Raw genomic sequence first — 20,758 nt, 5'->3', positions numbered from 1 at the left:
GACAGAAAGCCACTGGAACTCACCAAAAAAGACACCCCACAACCAGAGACAAAGGAGAAGCCCCAATGAGATGGTAGGAGGGGCACAACTGCATTAAAATAAAATCCCATAAATTCTAGGAGGGTAACTCACAAACTGGAGAAGAGTTATACCACAGAAGTCCACCCATTAAGGTGAGGGTTCTGAGCCGCAAGTCAGGCTGACCAACCTGGGGGCCCAGCAACAGGAGGAGGAATCCCCAGAGAATCAGACTTTGAAAGCCAATGAGATTTGATTGCAGGACCTCCACAGAACTGGGGAAAACAGAGACTCCACTCTTGGAGGGCACACAAAAAAGTATGCTCACCAGGACCCAGGGGGAAGGAGCAGTGACTGCCATAGGAGACTGAACCAGACCTACCTGCTGGTGTTGGGGGGATGCCTGCAGAGGTGGGGGACAGCTCTGTCTCACTGAGGGGACAGGGACACTGGTGGCAGTGCTTCTGGGAAGTGCTCATTGACGTGAGCCCTCCCAGAGTCTGCCATTAGCCCAACCAAAGAGCCTATGGGCTCCACTGCTGGGTAGCCTCGAACAAAACAACCAACAGGGTGGGAAAACAGCCCCACCCTTTGGCAGACAAGCAGATTAAAGTCTTACTGAGCTCCGACCACCCAGCCCAACGCGCACCATCAGTCCCCCCCATCAGGAAGCATGCAGGAGCCTCTTAGATAGCTTCCTCCACAAGAGGGCAGACAGCAGTATCAAGCAGTATCAGCAGTATTTCATGCTATAGAACTGAAAACCATAGCCACAGAAAGATAGAGAAAATGAAAAGGTCGAAATGATCCAGGACTTTGAAAAAAGACTGGATGCAAAGATCAAAAAGTTGCAAGAAAAGTTTAATAAAGACCTAGAAGAATTAAAGGACAAACAAACAGAGATTTGCAACACAATAACTGAAATGATAAATACACTAGAAGGAACCAATAGCAGATTAACTGAGGCAGAAGGGCAAATAAGTGACCTGGAAGACAGAATGGTGATAATCACTGATGTGGAAAAGAATAAAGAAGAAAGAATGAAAAGAACTGAAGACAGCCTGAGAGACCTCTGGGACAATGTGAAAGACACCAACATTCACATTATAGGGGTCCCAGAAGGAGAAGAGAGAGAAAGGACCCGAGAAAATATTGGAAGAGATTCTAGTTGAAAACTTCCTTAACATGGGAAAGGAAATAGCTATCCAAGTCCAGGAAGCACAGAGAGTCCCAGGCAGGATAAACCCAAGGAGAAACATGCAAGACACATCATAGTCAAATTGACAAAAATTAAAGACAGAAAAGTTATTAAAAGCAACAAGGGAAAAACAACAAATAACAGACAAGGGAACTCCCAGAAGGTTAACAGCTGATTTCTCAGCAGAAACTCTGCAAGCCAGAAGGGAGTGGCATGATATATTTCAAGTGATGAAAGGGAAGAACCTACAACCAAGAATACTCTACCCAGCAAGGATCTCATTCAGATTCAGTGGAGAAATGAAAAGCTTTACAGACAAGCAACAGCTAAGAGAATTCAGCACCACCAAGCAAGCCCTACAGAAAATGCTGGAGGACCTTCTCTAAATAGGAAAGTTAAGAGAAGAACAGGACCTACAAAAGCAAAAACAAAACAATTCAGAAAATGGTAATAGGAACATACATATTGATAATTACCTTGAATGTAAATGGACTAAAGAAATGCCCCAACCCAAAGACACAGATTGGCTGAAAGGATACAAAAACAAGACCCATATATATGCTGTCTACAAGAGACCCACTTCAGACCTAGGGACACATACAGACTGAAAGTGAGGGGATGGAAAAAAGATATTCCATGCAAATGGGAATAAAAAGAAAGCTGGAGAAGCAATACTCATATCAGATAAAATAGACTTTAAAATAAAAAATGTTACAAGCAACAAGAAGGGACACTACATAAAGATCAAGGGATCAATCCAAGAAGAGGTGATTACAATTATAAATATATATGCACGCAGTATAGAAGCACCTCAGTACATAAGGCAAATGCTAACAATTAAGAAAGAGGAAATTGACAGTAACACAATAATAGTGGGGGATTTCACAGCCCACTTACACCAATGGACAGATCATCCAGACAGAAAATTAATAAAGAAACACAAGCTTTAAATGACACAATAAATCAGCTTGATTTAATAGATATCTATAGGACATTACATCCAAAGACAGCAGATAACACATTCTTCTCAAGTGCACATGGAACATTCTCCAGGATAGATCACATTTTGGGTCACAAGTCAAGCCTTGGTAAATTTAAGAAAATCAAAATCATATCAAGCATCCTTTCTGACCACAATGCTATGAGATTAGAAATAAATTTCAGGAAAAAAACTGTAAAAAACACAGAAACAGGGAGGCTAAACAATATGCTACTAAATAACCAAGAGATCACTGAGGAAATCAGAAAATACCTAGAGACAATTGACAACGAAAACACAAGGATCCAAAGCCTATGGAATGCAGCAAAAGCAGTTTGAAGCGGGAAGTTTATAGCAATACAGTCGTACCTCATGAAACAAGAAAAATCCCAAATAAACAATGTAACCTTACACCTAAAGATATTAGAGAAAGAGGAGCAAACAAAACCCAAAGGTAGTAGTTGGAGAGAAATCATAAAGATCAGAGCAGAAATAAATGACATAGAAACAAAGAAATCAATAGCAAAAACTCAATAAAACTAAAAGCTTGTTCTTTGAGAAGATAAATAAAATCGATAAACCTCTAGCAAGACTCATCAAGAAAAAGAGGGAGAGGACTAAAATCAATAAAATTAGAAATGAAACAGGAGAAGTTACAACGCAGAAATAAAAAGCACCATCAGAGACTACTACAAGCAACTATATGCCAGTAAAATGGACAAACTGGCTGAGATTCTTAGAATGGATGAACTTTCCAAGACTGAATCAGGAAGACATAGAAAATATGAATGGACAAATCCCAAGTAATGTACTTGAAACTGTAATTAAAAATCTCCCAACAAACAAAAGTCCAGGACCAGATGGTTTTGCAGGTGAACTTTATCAAACATTTAGCGAAGAGCTAACACCCATCCTTCTCTAGCTCTTCCAAAACACTGCAGAGGAAGGAATACTCCCAGACTCATTCTGTGAGGCCACCATCACCCTGATACCAAAACCAAACAAAGATACTACAAAAAAAGAAAATTACAGACCAATATCACTGATGAATTTAGATGCAGAAATCCTCAACAAAATACTAGCCAACAGAATCCAACCATGATCAAGTGGGGTTTATCCCAGGGATGCAAGGATTCTTCAGTGTACACAAATCAATCAATGTGATACACCATATTAACATATTGAAGGATAAAAACCACCTGATCATCTCAATAGATGCAGAAGGAGATTTTGACAAAATTCAACACCTGTTTATGATAACAACTCTCCAGAAGGTGGGCATAGAGGAATCCTAAATCAACATAATACAGGCCTTATATGACAAACCCACAGCAAACATCATTCTAAATGGTGAAGAACTGAAAGCATTCCCTCTAACATCAGGAACAAGACAAGGATGTCCACTGTGTCCACTACTATTCAACATACTTTTGGAAGTCCTTGCCACAGCAATCAGACAAGAAAAAGAAATAAAAGGAATTCACATTGGAAAAGAAGAAGTAAAACTCACTGTTCGCAGAGGACATGATACTATACATAGAAAATCCTAAAAATGCCAGCAGAAAACTACTTGAGTTAATCATTGTATTTGGTAAAGTTGCAGGATACAAAATTAACACACAGAAATCCCTTGCATTTCTATACACCAACAATGAAAGATCAGAAGTTAAGGAAACAATCCTATTCACCATTGCAACAAAAAGAGTAAAATATCTAAGAATAAACCTAACTAAGGCGGTAAGAGACCTGTACTTCAGAAAAGCGTAAGAAACTAGTGAAAGAAATCAAAGATGACACAAACAGATGGGGAGATATACCATGTTCTTCGATTGGAAGAATCAACATTTTGAAAGTGACTATACTACCCATAGCAATGTACATATCGAGTGCAATCCCTATCAAATTACCAACGGCATTTTTCACAGAACTAGAACAAGGAATTTTATGACTTTTATGGAAATGCAAAAGACCCCGAATAGCCAAAGCAATCTTGAGAAGGAAATATGGAGTTGGTGGAATCAAGCTTCCTGACTTCAAACTATACTACAAGGCTACAGTAATCAAGACAGTATGATACTGGCACAAAAATAGAAATATAGATCAATGGAACAGGATAGAAAGCCCAGAGATAAACTATGGTCAACTAATCTATGACAAAGGAGGCAAGAATATGCAATGGAGAAAAGGCAGCCTCTTCAATAAGTGGTGCTGGGAAAACTCGACAGCTACATGTAAAAGAATGAAATTAGAACACTCCCTAACACCATACACAAAAGCAAACTCCAAATGGATTAACGACCTAAATGTAAGGCCAGACAGTATAAAACTCCTAGAGCAAAACATAAGAAGAACACTCTATGACATAAATCACAGCAAGCTCTTTTTTGATCCACCTCCTAGAGTAATGGAAATAAAAACAAAATTAAATAAGTGGGACCTAATGAAACTTCAAAGCTTCTGCACAGCAAAGGAAACTATAAGCAAGATGAAAAGACAACCCTCAGAATGGGAGAAGATATTTGCAAATGAATCAACCAAGGATTATCTCCAAAATATATAAAGATTTCATCCAGCTCAATATCAAAAAAACAAACAACCCAACCAAAAAATGGGCAGAAAACCTAAACAGGCAGTTCTCCAAAGAAGACATACACATGGCCAAATGGCACATGAAAAGCTGCTCAGCATCACTAATTATTAGAGAATTACAAATCAAAACTACAATGAGGTATCACCTCACACCAGTTAGAATGGGCATCATCAGAAAATCTACAAACAGTAAATGCTGGAGAGGGTGTGGAGAAAAGGGAACGCTCTTGCACCATTGGTGGGAATGTCAATTGATACAGCCACTATGGAGAACAGTATGGAGGTTCCTTAAAAAACTAAAAATAGAACTACCATATGACCCAGCAATCCCATTGCTGGGCATATACCCAGAGAACACCATAATTCAAAAACACAGATGCACTCCAGTGTTCATTGCAGCACTATTTACAATAGCCAGGACATGGAAGCAACCTAAATGTCCATCAACAGATGAACGGATAAAGGAGATGTGGTACATATATACAATGGAATAGTACTCAGCTGTAAAAAGGAATGAAACTGGGACATTTGTAGAGACATCGATGGACTTGGAGAGTGTCATACAGAGTGAAGTGAGTCAGAAAGGGAAAAACAAAGATTGTATATTAACACATGTATGCAGAATATAGAAAAATTGTAGAAATCAACCAATTTTCAAGGCATAAGTAGAGACACAAATGTAGAGAACAAACATATGGACACCAAGTGGGCAAAGTGGGAAGTGTTGAGGGGGAATGATTTGGGAGATTGGGATTGCCATATATACATTACTTACAAGAAAAAAAATATCAAATACACACTTTAAATACATGCTGTTTATTGTATATCAACTGTATCTCAATACAAGTTCTTAAAAAGAGAAGAGAGCAAAGAAGAAAGGAACTAGAAAAACGTACAAGACAACAGGAAAACAGTTAACAAAATGGAATAAATACACACTTATCAATAATTTAATATAAATGAATTTACTACTCCAATCCAAAGACATAGAGTGGATACAAAATTAGATTCATATATATGCTGCCTCCAGGGGAGTCACTTCAGACCTAAAAACACACCCAGGCTGAAAGGAGGGATGGAAAATCATATTCCATGCCAATGGAAATGAAAAGAAAGCTGGAATAGAAATATTTACATCAGATAATTGGAGTTTTAAATTAGGCAAAAATTTTAACGAGACAAAGAAGGACATTACCAAATGATAAAATAATCGATTTAAGAACACATAACAATTGTAAATATATATATATATGTGTGTGTGTATATATATATATATGTACACAACATTGAGCAACTAAATACGTAAAGCAAGTATGAGCAGGCATAAAGGGAGAAATTGACAACAGCACAATAATAGTAGGGAAATTTAACACCGTACTTACATCAATGGACATATCAAACAGATAGAAAATAAATCAGGAAATACTGGCCTTAACACATAAGATCAATTAAACTTAATCAATATGTACAGAACATTGTATTCAAAAGCAGCAGAACACACATTTTTTTCAAGTGCACGTGGAGAATTCTGCAGGATAGATCAAATGCTAGGCCAAAAAATAAGCCCCCCAAAATTTAAGAAGATTGAAATCATATCAAGTATCTTTTCTGCACAATTTTATAAGACTAGTAATCAACTATAAAAAATGAACTACAAAAACAAACTGTGTGGAAACTATACAGTATGCTATTAAACAATTAATGGGTCACTGAAAATATCAAACAGGAAATAAAAGAATACCTGGAGATAAATGAAAAGGGAAACACAATGATCCAAAGTTAATGGGATGCAACGAAAGCAGTTCTAAGAGGGAACATTATAGCAATAGAAGCCTACTGAAAGGAACTAGAAAAATAAGAACAAACAAAACATAAACTTTGTCAGAGGAAAGAAATCATAAAAATTTTCTCAGAAATAGATGAAATTGAGTCTAAAAAACAATATAAAATATCAGTGAAACTGAGAGTTATTTGAAAAGATAAACAATATTGGTAAACCTTTGGCCAGATACATCAAGAAAAAAAGAGAGATGGCCCAAATCAATACAATCAGAAATGAAAATGAAGTTACAAATGACACCACAAATATGCAAAGGATCATAGGAGATTATTATGGACAATTAGACTCCAATCAAATGGACAACCTGGAAGAAATGAACAAATTGCTCAAATGTCCAACCTTCCACAAAGTGAACAAGGAAGCAAGGGAAATCTGAAGAGGATAAGCACTGGTAAGGAAATTGAATCAATAATTTGAAAACTCCCAACAGACAAAAGTCTAAGTCCAGATGGCTTCACAGGTGAATTCTACCAGATATGTAGAGATTAATTGACAACTATTATTGTCAAACTATTCCAAAAAATTTCCAAAGAACTCTTTAAGAGTTGTTTTGTGAGGCCGGCATCACCCTGAAACCAAAATCAGACAAAAATATAAAAAGAAGAAAAAGAGAAATTAAATGCCAATATCATGGATAAACATAGATGCAAAAATTCTCAGCAAAATATTACCTGACTGAATTCAGCAAGATATTAAAATGTTCATATACCATGATCAAATGGGATATCCTAGGGATTCACGAATGGTTCAGCATCCACACATCAGTCTGTGATACACCATATTAATAGGTTGAAGAATAAAAATTATATGATCATCTCATTAGATTCAGACAAAGCTTCTGACAAAATTTAATACATGCATTTATGGTAAAAATTCTCAGCAAAACAGATATAGAGGGAATGAACCTCAATATAATAAAGGCCATATATGACAGGCCCACAGCTAACAACATGGTCAGTGGTGAAAAGCTCAGAGCATTTCCTCTAAGGTCAGGAACAAGACAAGGATGTTAACTGTGACTGCTTTTATTCATTGGTATTTGAAATCCTAGCCACAGCAATCAGACAAGAAAAAGAAATAAAAGGAATCCAAATATAAAAGAGAGAAATAAAGCTGTCACTGTTTTCAAACTTCATGATACTGTACATAGAACATCTTAAAGATGCCACCAAAAAACTAGTAGAACTCATCAGTAAATTCAGTAAGTTGCAGGATTCAAAATTAATATACAGAAATCTGTTGTGTTTCTATACACTAACAATTAACTGTCAGAGAGAGAATGCAAGAAAACAATCCCACTGAAAGTTACATCAAAAAGAATAAAACACCTTGGAATAAATCTAAGTAATTAAAAGACCTGTACTCAGAAATCTATAACACACTGTTGAAAGAAACTGAGGGTGACACAAACAGATGGAAGGATATACCATATTCACTGACGGAAGAATTAATATTGTTAAAATGACCGTAGTACCCAAGGCAACCTACAATTTCAATGAAATCCATATCAAAATACCAATGGCACTTCTCACAGAACTAGACCAAATAATTTTAAAATTTTTGTGGAAGCATAAAGACCTCAAATAACCAAAATGATCTTAAGAAAGAAGAATAAAGCTGGGGGCATCACAATCCCTTATTTCAAACTATACTGCAAAGCTACAATAATGAAAATAGTATAACATTGGCACAAAAATAGACCCATAGACTGATGGAACAGAATGGAGACCTTAGAGGTAAATTCATATTTATATGGGCAATTAAGCTACAACAAAGGGGGCAAGCATATGTAATGGGGAAAAGACGGCCTCTTCAATAAATTGTGTTGGGAAAACTTGACAGCTACACACAAAAGACTCAAACTAAACTTCTTTTCTCACACCATATAGAAAAATAAACTCCAAATGGTTAAGACTTAAATGTAAGGCGTCAAACCATAAATCTTTTCATAGAAAACATCAGCAGTACAGTCTTTGGCATTGGTCTTAGTAATATTTTTTTGGATATGTCTCTTCAGGTAAGGGAAACATAAGCAAAAATATTCAAGTGGGGCTACAGACAAAGCTTTTATACACCAAAGGCAACTATCAGTAAAATGAATAGTTTGCCTACTCAGTGGGAGAAGATATTTGCAAAGGATATATATGATGAGGGGTTAGTATCTAAAATAGCCAAAGAACTCATTCACCTCAACATGAAAAAAAAATTACTTGATTTAAAATTGGGCAATGGACATGAATAGACATTATTCCAAAGAAGATATATAGATGGCCAAATGGCACATGAAAACATTCTCAACATTAATAGTCATCAAGGACATGCAAGCCAAGCCACAATGAGCTATCACCTCACACCTGTCAGTTGGCTGTTATCAAAAAGACAACAAATAGGAAGTATTGGCCAGGATGTTGGGAAAAAGGAACCCTTGTGCACTCTTGGTAGGAATGTAAATTGATGAAGTCACTATGGAAAACAGTATGGAGATTCCTCAAAAAATTAAAAATAGAAGTAACATATGATCCAGGAATTCCAATCCTGTGTATTTATCCAAAGAAAATGAGAAATTGTACAACATGACAAAGGTAATTGATGCTATTCTAAATTAGGTATTAAATTTCTCAAGAGAGTAAATCCTAAGAGTTCTCATCACAAGGAAAAGTATGTATTTTTTTTCTATTTCTTTAATTTTGTATCTATATGAGGTGATCCATGTTCAACAAACCTGTGGTAATAATTTCATGATCAAATCATTATGCTGTACATCTTAAACTTATATACTACTATTTGTCAATTATATCAATAAAAGTGGAAGAAAAGTGAAAATGAAAAAAAGAAACTTTAGAGATAGCTTGAACAAAACTTAGTATATTTCAATAAATTATCTTTATGTCCATGATTGTAAGGAGCCAACATTATGCTGTTTTGAGTAATAGAAAAACTATGAAGTGAAAAGCTGAAGTAGTAGATTATATTCAGTTGAAGTAATAAATTTGTTAAATTCCGAATAAACAAATAAAGAAATGACCTCAAAGCTCACAGTCAATATTTCAGTATATATCCTTGTTGATAATGCTATTTGCATATTCATATATATATATATATAACTATATTGGATTGTATTATAGTACAGAACTAGTTAACACATTGATTGATAAAATTTGTTAGTGATTAGCTATTTACAGGCATATAGAAATCTGGCTTGTCTGCATGATCTTATTTAACCTTTACTCCAATTGTATGGAATAGGTACCATTTTTACGCAGATGAGGGCACTCATCCATAAGATAGTTAAGTGACTTAGTGTCATTAACTAGTTTAGGGAAAGATTATGGGTTCAAATTTAGGATTATCTGATTTCAGAGCCTCAACTCTTAAACATTATGTTATAGTGCCCTTACTTTTGTTTTGAAACTGTTCTTTTCCTTAGTCAATAATGTAGATGTTTCCATGTCTATAATTATTGATCAACCTTATTTTTAATGGCTGAATCATACTACACTCTATGTGTACCCTGTAAATTACTTAACTACTTTCATATTCAAGGACATGTAGGTTATTTCCTGTTCATCTCTATTATAAAAGATATTGCAGTGACTTTTTTGTGTTTGTGTACTTGTCTCCTTAGGGTTCATTCCTAGAAGTAGGGTTGTTGACTCAAAGGATGTTTTCGTTTTTACCTTTAGTTATATATTGCCAAATGACTCTCTGGGAAGTAGGTACTGGTTTATATGCCTATAAATGTTCATGAGAATGTCTGTCTCTTCCCATCTTTCCTCAAATTGGGCTCTGAGCGTGACCTCTCTTTACTTGTAATAAGAGGAAGAGGTAGCTCACATAGGCTCTGATTGTAGAATTCCTGAAAGCATGCTATAAAAATCAAACCAGAGGAATAAAGCATTATTTCCAGTAAGATAGAACCATAGAATGTTAGAACTGAGATCATCTAGTTGTGTAATCTTTATTTTTAAAGATGAAAAATTTGGGGTCTGGAAAGAATAGACTTGACCAGTGTCACAGGGCTAGTTAGGGACCAGAACCAGGACTTGAACACATTTCCTTTGCCTATTAGGTTAGGGATCATTTCACTAAGTCCTTTTCAGATGCTGTGACTTCTGTACTTAGATGTCTCATAATACTGAAATAGCTTTGCTTATAATCTCTTGATGTTCATGATTTAACTTCCTATAATAGAAAGCTTGTTTGCAACAAAGTAATATTGTCACAATGAATAAGTAAAAAGTATTATATCTTTCTATTTTTAAAAATAAACTTTCTACTTAAAATAATTTTAGATTTATTTTATATTGATAAACTTTTTGTATTAAAATGAAATTCAGATACATAAAATTAACCCTTTAAAAGTGTAAAATCTAGTGGCATTTATAATGCAGTGCCATTATCACCTTTATCTAATTCTAAAATATTTTCATCACTTCTAAAATAAACCTCATACCCATTATGCAGTCACACCCCATTTTTATTCCTCTCAGCCTCTGGCAACCACTGATCTGCTTTCTGTCTCTATGGATTTTCCTATTCTGGGTATTTCACATAAATGAAAAGTAAAACATGAACTTTTATGCCTGGCTTCTTTTGCCCAGTATAATTTCAAGATTTATTCATATTTTAGCATGTACCAGTATTTCACTCTTTTTTTAGGGTTAAATAATATTTAATTGTACAGCTATACAACATTTTGTTCACCCATTCATCTGTTGATGGGAATTTGGTTTTATTCCACTTAAATTAGTTTTAACAGAAAAGTTGCAAAGATAGTACAGAGATGTTCTGTATATCTGCTCCCAGTTTCTCCTTAGTTAACCTTACATTAATGTAGTACATTTGTTATGATTAATGAACCAATATTGATACATTATTATTAACTAAAGTCCTTACATTATTTAAATTTTCTTAGTTTTTACCAGTGTTCTTTTTTTGTCTCAGGACCTCATCCAGGATGCCAAGTTATATTTTGTTATCATATCTCATTAGGCAATTATAAACTGAGAGTATTTCTCAACCTTCCCTTATTTTTGATGGCCTCAACAATTTTGAGTACTGTATGTGTATTATTTTTTAGAATTTCTCTCAGTTTGAGAATGTCTGATGTTTTTCTTATGATCAGATTGAGGTTATGGGTTTTTATGAGGAAGACCATGGAAAGGTAAGGAGCCAGTTTCATCATGTATCAGAGTACATCCTATTAAATATGATGTCAAGGTTGGTCACCTGCCTGAGTTCATAAGGATTTTTCACTGTGAAGTTACACTTTTTCCTGATTTCCATACTATACTCTTTGGAAGGAGGTCACTTTATGAGCCCACACATAAGGAATGGAGAGTTATGTTCTACCTGCTTTAGGGTGGAGTTTGTATAAATTATTTGGAATTTTTCTGCATAGGAGATTTGTTTCTTCTCACCCATTTATTTATTAAATTACATATCTCTGTATGGACTTATGGATATGTAGTTTATACTTTAGGTTATAATTAAATACTAATTTATTTATTTTTTTACTTAAATTGTTCCAGCTTTGGCCCTCTGGGAGCTCTTTTAGTTGGCTCCTGTGTCCCTTTGACTTATGCCTATCATTTGTTTTCTGAGCACTACTTTACTTTCTGGCACTATAAGATGTTGTATGCTCATCTTGTGTTTTCCCTGTCGCAGCCCTAGAATCATCCATTACTCCAAGGAATCCTGGTTGCTTTTTGGGATAATGGTATTAGAAACCAGGATTAAGATACTGGGTATGCTTATTTGCTAATGGAGTGATAGCGCTTCTAGGCCTTCTCAGTTGACAGAGCTTGAAATATACATATGTATATTAACACATGTATAGCTATAACTATTTCTATATTTCTCCATCTGTATCCATATTAAACTAAAAGTTAACACTGATGTCTTCAGTTCTAATTCAGTATCTTATGGTTTATTTTAACCCTTCCTCCTAGCTTCCCTCCTCCTCCAGTGGAGAGAAATCTGGCTCCTACCATCTGACATCCATTTACTTATTTGTTCAATACCAGTATATATGTGCAGAGGTTTCAGAATTGTTAACCTGAATCCCCATGGGAAACAACATTCCCAACAGGAGTACAGTACTCATGTACAGTTTGTTTTGTCTTTAGTCTTACAATTTCCCCTCATTTCCAATATTGCTTAGGTCAACACTCCCTTGCATCCATCCTCATCAGAAATGTGTCATACAATCATAGTAATTTTCTCATGATTTGCTTTCCATTCAGGGTTCCCTGATCTCCTAATTGAGTTTTTAAAAACTTGTATACATTAATGTTTACTCTTTGTGGTGTAATGTTCCATGGGTTTTAGCGTTTTTTAACAGACATTTTTTTAGAGCAGTTTTAGGTTCATAGCAAAATTGTGCAGAAGGTACAATGATTTCACTTATAGCCTCAGCCTTCACATACACACAGCCTCTCCCACTGTCTTAGTCTGTTCTGGATGCTATAACAACAATATCATAGACTGGAGAGCTTATAAACAAGAGAAATTTATTTCTCCATAGTTTTGAAGGCTAGGAGGTCCAAGATCGAGGTACTGGCAAATTTGATGTCTAATGAGGAACCACTTCCTAGTTCATACATAGTCATCTTTTTTTCTGTAACCTCACAAAGGCAGAAGGGGATGAAGGAGCTCTGTGGGAATTAGGTTTCAACATTTGTATCTGGCAGGGGTTGGGGCGGTGGGGGGGCACAAGTATTCAGTCTATAACACTTACTGTAAAAATTCCACACAAGTGTTATATTTGTTACAATCAAATCAACATTGACACATAATTCTCACCTAATTTCCATAGTTTTTATTAGGGTTCACTCTTGGTGTTGTATGTTCTGTAGGTTTGGACAAATATATAATGATGTCTATCCACCATTATAGTATCATACAAAGCACTTTCACCACCATAAAAATTCTTTGTGCTCCACCTATTCATGTACCTCTCCCTCCAGTCCCTGGTAAGCATTGATCTTTTTACTGTCTCCACAGTTTTGCCTTTTCTAGAATGTCATATTATTGAAATCATATGGAATGTAGTAGAGTTTTCAGACTGACTTCTTTTACTTAGTAGTATCTATTTAAGGTTCCTCCATGTCGTTTTGTGGCTTGTTAGCTCATTTAATTTTAGACATGAATAATATTCCATTGTATGGATGTGCTATGGTTTATTTATCCATTCACCTTTTGAAGGACATGTTGGTTGCTTCCAAGTTTGGCAGTTGTGAATTAAGCTGTAAATACCACGTGTAGATTGTTGTGTTGGACATAACTTTTCAACTCCTTTGGGTAAATACCAAAGAGTGCAATTGTTGGATCATATGTTAAGAGTGTGTTTAATTTTGTAAGAAACTGCCAGTTTTATAATTTTGCATTCCTGCCAGCAATGAATGAGGGGAGTTCCTGTTACTCCACATCCTCGCCAGCATTTGGTGATAGTGTTTTGGATTTTGGCATTTTAATAGGTGTGTAGTAGTATCTCGTTGTTTTAATTTGCAATTCCCTAATAATAATGATTTTTTGGCATCTTTCTATATGTTTATTTAGCATCTGTATGTATTCTCTGGTGAGGTGTTTATTTAGGTTTTTGGCCCATTTTAAAAATTGGGTTGTTCCTTTTATTATTTTTGAGTTTCAAGAGTTATTTGTATATTTTGGACAACAGACTTTTATTTGATATGTCTTTTGGAAATATTTTTCCAGTCTATTGCTTATCTTTTCATTTTCTTCACATTGTCTTCACAGAGCAGAATTTTTTAACTTTGATGAGTTCTAGCCTATCAGTTCTTTCCTCCATGGATTGTGTCTTTTGTTGTTGTATTTAAGAAGTTTCCACCCTATCCAGTGTCATCTAGGTTACTCCTTTTTTATCTCCAAGAGTCTTATGGTTTTGTGTTTTGTGTTTAGGTCTATGACCTATTTTGAGTTCATTTTTGTGAAGGGTATAAGGACTGTGTCTAGATTCATTTCTTTGTGTGTGGATGACCAGTTGTTCCAGCACCATTTGTTTAAAACACTGTCTCTTCTCTATTGTATTTCCTTTGCTTTTTGTGAAAAATTAGTTAACTGTATTTATGTAGGTCTATTTTCAGACCCTCTATTCTGCTCCATTGATACATTTGTCTATTCTTTTTTCAATACCACAGTGTCTTGATTACTGTAGTTTTATATTGTCTTGAAGTTGAGTAGTCTCTGTATTCCAACTTTGTTCTTTTCCTTCAGTATCATGTTGGCAATTCTGTGTCTTATGCCTCTCCAAATAAACTTTAGGATCAGTTTGCTGATATCCAGAAAATAATTTCCTGGGATTTTTATTGAGATTTCAATCTATAGATTAATTTGGGAAGAACTGTCATTTTGACAATATTGTCTTCCTATCCATGAACATGGGAAACCTCTCCACTTATTTAGTTCCTTGATTTCTTTCTTTAAAACATTGCACATATTAAGGTTCGCTCTTTGGGCTATAATGTTCCATGAGGTTTGACATCCTTGTACTTTTTTAAAGTTGATTTTTTCCATATACCATTTTGATACCTAAGATAAGTTCCTGGAGTGACTGCTTTCAACTTATCTTCTTGCCACATAAAAAACATTTTTTTTTGCCAGTTTTTGAAAGAAAACTGCTTCATAAGGTGCCTATGCCACATAGCCTGGAATAGAAATACTAGAACTCCAATATTTGCATCAAAAGAAGCAGGTTGTCCAGCCACCCAGAAATGTCATTTACCAAAACTATGAAGGACAGTACAGACTCTGTCTCCTACATACAGCTGTAAAGGGAGCCTCAAATAAGGGAGCTTCAAATGCATCATTCTGAAGACATAATGATGAATGGCTTCCCACCATTGTGTGACCTTGGTTAGACCATTTTTCCCTGTAGAGCTTTAGTTCATCTGTAAAAAGTGTGTATAAAATTTCTGCTATTCTAATTCTGATATATTTTTATTTTATTTTTCAGACCTTTTTAAAATTGTGTTTTTTTTCTTTCTTCCCATAAGGGAAGAAATGACAACTTAGTGGTTGTGTACATAAACACTTGAAAGCAATGACTGTCCTTTTAACTTAGTATATAGCATTTTGATGAAGAGAACAAGTGGCTCTAAGGTATGTGACAGGATAAATTAAAAGAAAAAATTATATTTCACTTTCTTCTTTAGTAAAAGTTGGGTAATAATAGAACCAACATCATTGGATCTGTTGTAAAGGTTGAACAACTTTCTCTGTGTGTATAAATAAATAAATATATATACACATAATAAGTGCTACATAACAGTGAGCTATTATTATTATGTTATGTATTTGAAACAAATAATGTGTTGGACAAAGAAGCAGAGCTAAAAACAGTGATAGATCCTCCAAGATGAGGATTTAGTTGCAACCTGACTGTCAGCTTCCATGTGGTTTTAGTGGAACAGAAGAACTAGTCTCTTCTACAAATGGGAAATCACAGCCATGTTACCTGTGAAGTCTTTGAACCCAGAGGCTCCACCTAATCCAAATAGTTTGAGACAGTTAGAGAAACAGGAGTAGATCATCAGGCTCAAATTTCAAATGTAAGGTTGTGCCATCTCCAGGGTAGAGGCTGACCTGGGAGGGTGATAGGGTTACTGTTGTGGCCTTTTATATCTCTGCTTTAGCAGTATTAAGAAAAGTGGGAGGCAGGAGGGATGACCTGGATAGGCTGGGGACAACAAAGAAATGAGACAATAGGTGAGGAAAGAGTAAATGGGTGTCTTTTGTATATGCCCTTGTGATGACAATTTGTGATGACAGGATTCCAGGCACCTGGATTTTATGCCTCCAGGCTATGACAGATTGCCAGAGATAGCCAAGCTCCTTCTGCAGCTCTGGTTCATTTATCAAGTATCAAGCCTTTGTGAGTGCCTGTTATTTGCCAGGCATGTGGTAGCTTCTAATGTTATGGAGAAGAATCAGATATGATTCTTTTGAGAGCTTACAGACATGTAAATGGATCATTAAAATACATGATAGAAACAGACACAGAGATTTAAGAGCTACAGAATGAGATGAATTGTCCTGGAGGTAGGTTGTTGAGACTGAGAAAGGCTATCTGAAAGAGCCGACATTTCAGCTGAATATTTATGGAGAAGTATAAAATCTCCAGCTATACCAGGTAGCTGAGGAATTCTAGGCAGATATAACAATGTTGCAGAGATATGGAGCCAGGAGAAATTCTACAGCAGGGATTTTCACCTGTGAAGCAGAATAGAACAGTAGGGTGAGGGTTTATTTTAAAATATCATATTTAAAATTCACCTGGGAGAAGGTATTCAAGACGGTGGCATAGAAAAATGGTGAACTCACCTTCTCTCATAGACACAACAAATCTATAACTACATATTCAATAATTTCCTTTGTAAATCACTTGCAAACTAGATGAAAAGAGCCTCCATAACAAAGGATAAAAGAGCAACATGGAGGTGGGTAGAAGAGGCAGAGAGACATTCTTGCCAAAGCAAAACAAAACAAAAACAAACAAACAAAAACAACCCTAAGCAGGCACATCAGTTCACAATCAGGAGTGATTTCCAATTATGGAACTTTTCCCCTGAGGATTGAGGGATTTGTGCTTCATATCAGGTGCCCTAAACCTTAGATCCTGTGTAGGAGAGATGAATCCCTTAAATGACTGGCTCTGAAAATCAATGGGGATTAAATCCAGGAAAACCACAGACTGTAGGGAATAGAGAATCAACCCTTAAAGGGCTTGTGCTCAGACTCACTCATCCTGGGACCCAGCACAAAAATACTAATTTGAAAAGTTCCTAGACCATAGGTGAAGGAAACCCACTTTTTTATCTTAAAACATATGCTGGATAGACAGGGAACTGTTGGGACAGTCTATGAGGATGGAGACACAGGTGAGCATCATTTTTGTGATCTCATCCTACCTGGCTAATGTCTGTACTAACAGGCAGCATTTTGGAACTCTGCCTCTATCCTGCTAGAGCTGGTTGGTGTGCCCCACTGGGAACCCTGCCCACTTCTGTGCTTCACCCATGTGCCCCAGCAGGGCTGAGTGAGAGCCCTGCCCACCCCCACACCATGGCTGCATCCCCACCACAAGTGTGTGTGTGCAGCTCACAGAGGGAATGCCATTTGAGCACATAGCTATGTGGCAGGGGGGATTGTGCTTTTGGATTCCACAAGACAAGCACTACACAAGGCCACTCCTTCAAGACTGAGTTAGTTGATCTGCTTAATACATTAAAAACAAACAGAGTAAGGCAAAACGAGGAGAGAGAGGAATGTGTTCTAGTCTAAAGAACAAGATAAAACCCCAGAAAAAGATCTTAATGAAATGAACATAAGCAATCTATCTGATAAACAGTTCAAAGTAATGGTTTTAAATATGCTTACCAAACTCAGGGCAAGAATAGATGAGCACAGTGAGAACATCAACAAAGAAACAGAAAATATAAGAAAGTACCAAACAGAAGTTACAGAGCTGAAGAACACAATAACTAAACTGAAAAATACACTAGAGGGGTTCAGCAACATAATAGGTGAACAGAAGAATGGATCAGCAAACTGAAAGACAAAGTAATGGAACTCACCTAGATATAGTGGCAAAAAAAAAAAAAAAAAAAAAAAAAGAAGAATTTTAAAAAGTGGAGATATTTTAAGGGACTTCTAGGACAGCATTCATTGGAATAACATTCTTATTTTAGGGGTCTCAGAAGGAGAAGAGGAAAAGGGCCAGAAAACTTATTTGAAGAAATAATGTCCAACAACTTCACTAATCTGGGGAATGAAATAGACATCTAGGTCAGGAAGCCCACAGAGTTCCAAATAAGATAAACCCAGGGATCCATACCTAGACATCCTGTAATTAAAATGGTAAAATCTAAAGGTAGAGAGGAAATCTTAAAAGCAGCAAGAGAAAATCAACTTTTATGTACAAGACAAACTCCATAAAGCTATCTATCAGCAGATTTCTCAGCAGAAATTTTGCAAGCCAAGAGTGGCATGACATATTAAAAGTGCTGAAAGGAAAAAACTTCTAACCAAGTATTTTCTAACCAGCAAGGATATCATTCAGAATTGAAGGAGGGATTATGAGTTTTCCAAATAAACAAGAGCTAAAGGAGCTCATCACCACTAAACTGGACAAACAAGTTATGTTAAGGTGACTTCTCTGATCTGAAAAGAAATAACACATTTAACAATAAGAAAACCTAAGAAAATAAAAATCTCACTGAAAAAGGTACATACAGTAAAGGTAGGTGATTGATCACTCATAAAGAAAATCTGAAGGTTAAAAGACAGAAGTAGTAAAATTACCTAAAACTGTAATAATTAGTTAAGAGGTACATAAAATTAAAAGATATAAAAAGTGAGAACTAAAATATAAAATGTGAGAGGGGAGTAAAAATGTAGTTTTACATGTGCTCAAATTTAAGTTGCTATCAACTCAAAACTGTACAGGTATGCTGTTATATGTGAACATCATGATAACCCCAAAGTAAACACAGTAAATACACAAAAGAAAATGAGAAAAGAATCTAAATACAAGACTGGAGAAATCCATCAAATCGCAAGGAAAGAAAGAAAGAAGAAAATAACACAAAGGAATTATGAAAACAGCCATAAAACAATTTTAAAAATTGCAATAAGTACATATCTATCAATAATTGCTTTAAATTAAAATGGATTAAAATCTCCAGTCAAAATACAAAGAATGGGTGAATGGATAAAAAAGGAAGACCCAGTGCTCACTTCAGCAGGACATATACTAAAATTAGAATAATACAGAGAAGATTAGCATGGCCCCTGTGCAAGGATAACATGCACATTTTTGAAGTGTTCCATATGTTTTTTTAAAAAAAGCATGACCCATATATGTGCTGCCTATAAGAGACTCACTTCAGAAGTAAGGACACATGGAGACTGAAAGCGAAGTAATGCGGAAGACTAATTCATGTAAATGGAAATGAATAGAAAGCTGATGTATCTATACTCATAGCAGGCAAATTGACTTTGAAACAAAAACTGTAATAAAAGACATAATGATAAAGTGGTAAATTAGCAGTAACATAACATTTATGAATGTTATCTTCACAAATTTATCAATATATGTGTACAACATAGAAGCACCAGAATATATAAAGCAAATATTAATGGACATAAAGGGAGAAATTGAGAGGAGTACAATAATAACAGGGGACTTCAACACACCACTTACATCAATGGATGGATCATCCAGATAGATACTCAACAAGGAAACATCAGCCTTAAATCACACATTAGTTGAATGAATTTATTAGCTATATACAGAACATTCCATTCAAAAGCAGCAGAATGCACATTCTTTTCTTTTTTTTAAATTAATTTTTGGATGATCGAGAAAAGATGGCTGAGGAGTAGGACTTGGAGATCACCTTCCTCCCCACAAATACATCAAAAATACATCTACTTGTGGAGTGACTCCTGCAGAACACCTTCCGAATGCTGGCAGGAGACCTCAGACCTCCAAAAAGGCAAGAAAATTCCCATGTAATTGGGTAGCACAAAGGAAAGAAGGGGAAAAAAAGAGACAAAGGAATCCTGAGGAGACCTGCCCTTCTGGGAGGGAGCTGTGAAGGGGGGAGTGCTTCCACACACTAGGGAGCTCCCTTACTGGTGGGGATGGATGAGGGGAGTCTCAGAGCCTCCAGAAGAGAGAGCAGCAACAGGTGTGTGGAGGTAGGAGTGGAAGGATTCCTGCATGGAGATTCAAGCAGCATTCTCCAGCCAGAGATGCTAGTCTGCTCACCCTTGGTGGTGGTGGGGCCTGGGTGCTGAGGCAAGGGCTTCGGAGAACAGATACCAGGAGAGAGCTGGGGCAGGCTGCGAGAAAACAGCCTGGGGGGCAGGTGCGCCAGCTAGCTGGGAGGGAGTTTGGGAAAAAGACTGGGCCTGATAGAGAAGCAGGAGACCTTTGTTTTGGAGTGCTTGGGAGGAGCTAGCATCTCTACAAACTCACAGGCTGCAGAGCAGCACCTGTGCGGGAGTCACTTGCCACCTGCAGCTGCTAGACTGAAACACAGAGACTGCTGCTACACTCTGCTGCCCACTGCCGCCCGCCGCCGCGTGCGAGTGCAGCCGCCCACCGCCA

The 20,758-nt window shown here is 36.3% G+C and overlaps 1 protein-coding gene and 1 non-coding gene across 2 annotated transcripts in view; both read left to right on the top strand.

Moving 5' to 3' along the window:
* AGBL4 (AGBL carboxypeptidase 4) overlaps positions 1–20,758 on the top strand; it is a 1,220,133-nt gene that overhangs the window by 76,186 nt on the left and 1,123,189 nt on the right. The gene's annotated exons all lie outside the window — the stretch shown is intronic.
* LOC130842567 (U6 spliceosomal RNA) lies at positions 19,373–19,479 on the top strand. The gene has a single exon (XR_009050472.1). It is a non-coding gene; the product is annotated as a U6 spliceosomal RNA (small nuclear RNA).

This window comes from Hippopotamus amphibius, chromosome 1 (assembly GCF_030028045.1).
Source record: "Hippopotamus amphibius kiboko isolate mHipAmp2 chromosome 1, mHipAmp2.hap2, whole genome shotgun sequence".
Taxonomy (NCBI): domain Eukaryota; kingdom Metazoa; phylum Chordata; class Mammalia; order Artiodactyla; family Hippopotamidae; genus Hippopotamus; species Hippopotamus amphibius.
The sequence above is the reverse complement of the archived record's forward strand: the minus strand, read 5'-3'. Positions and strand labels throughout refer to the sequence as shown.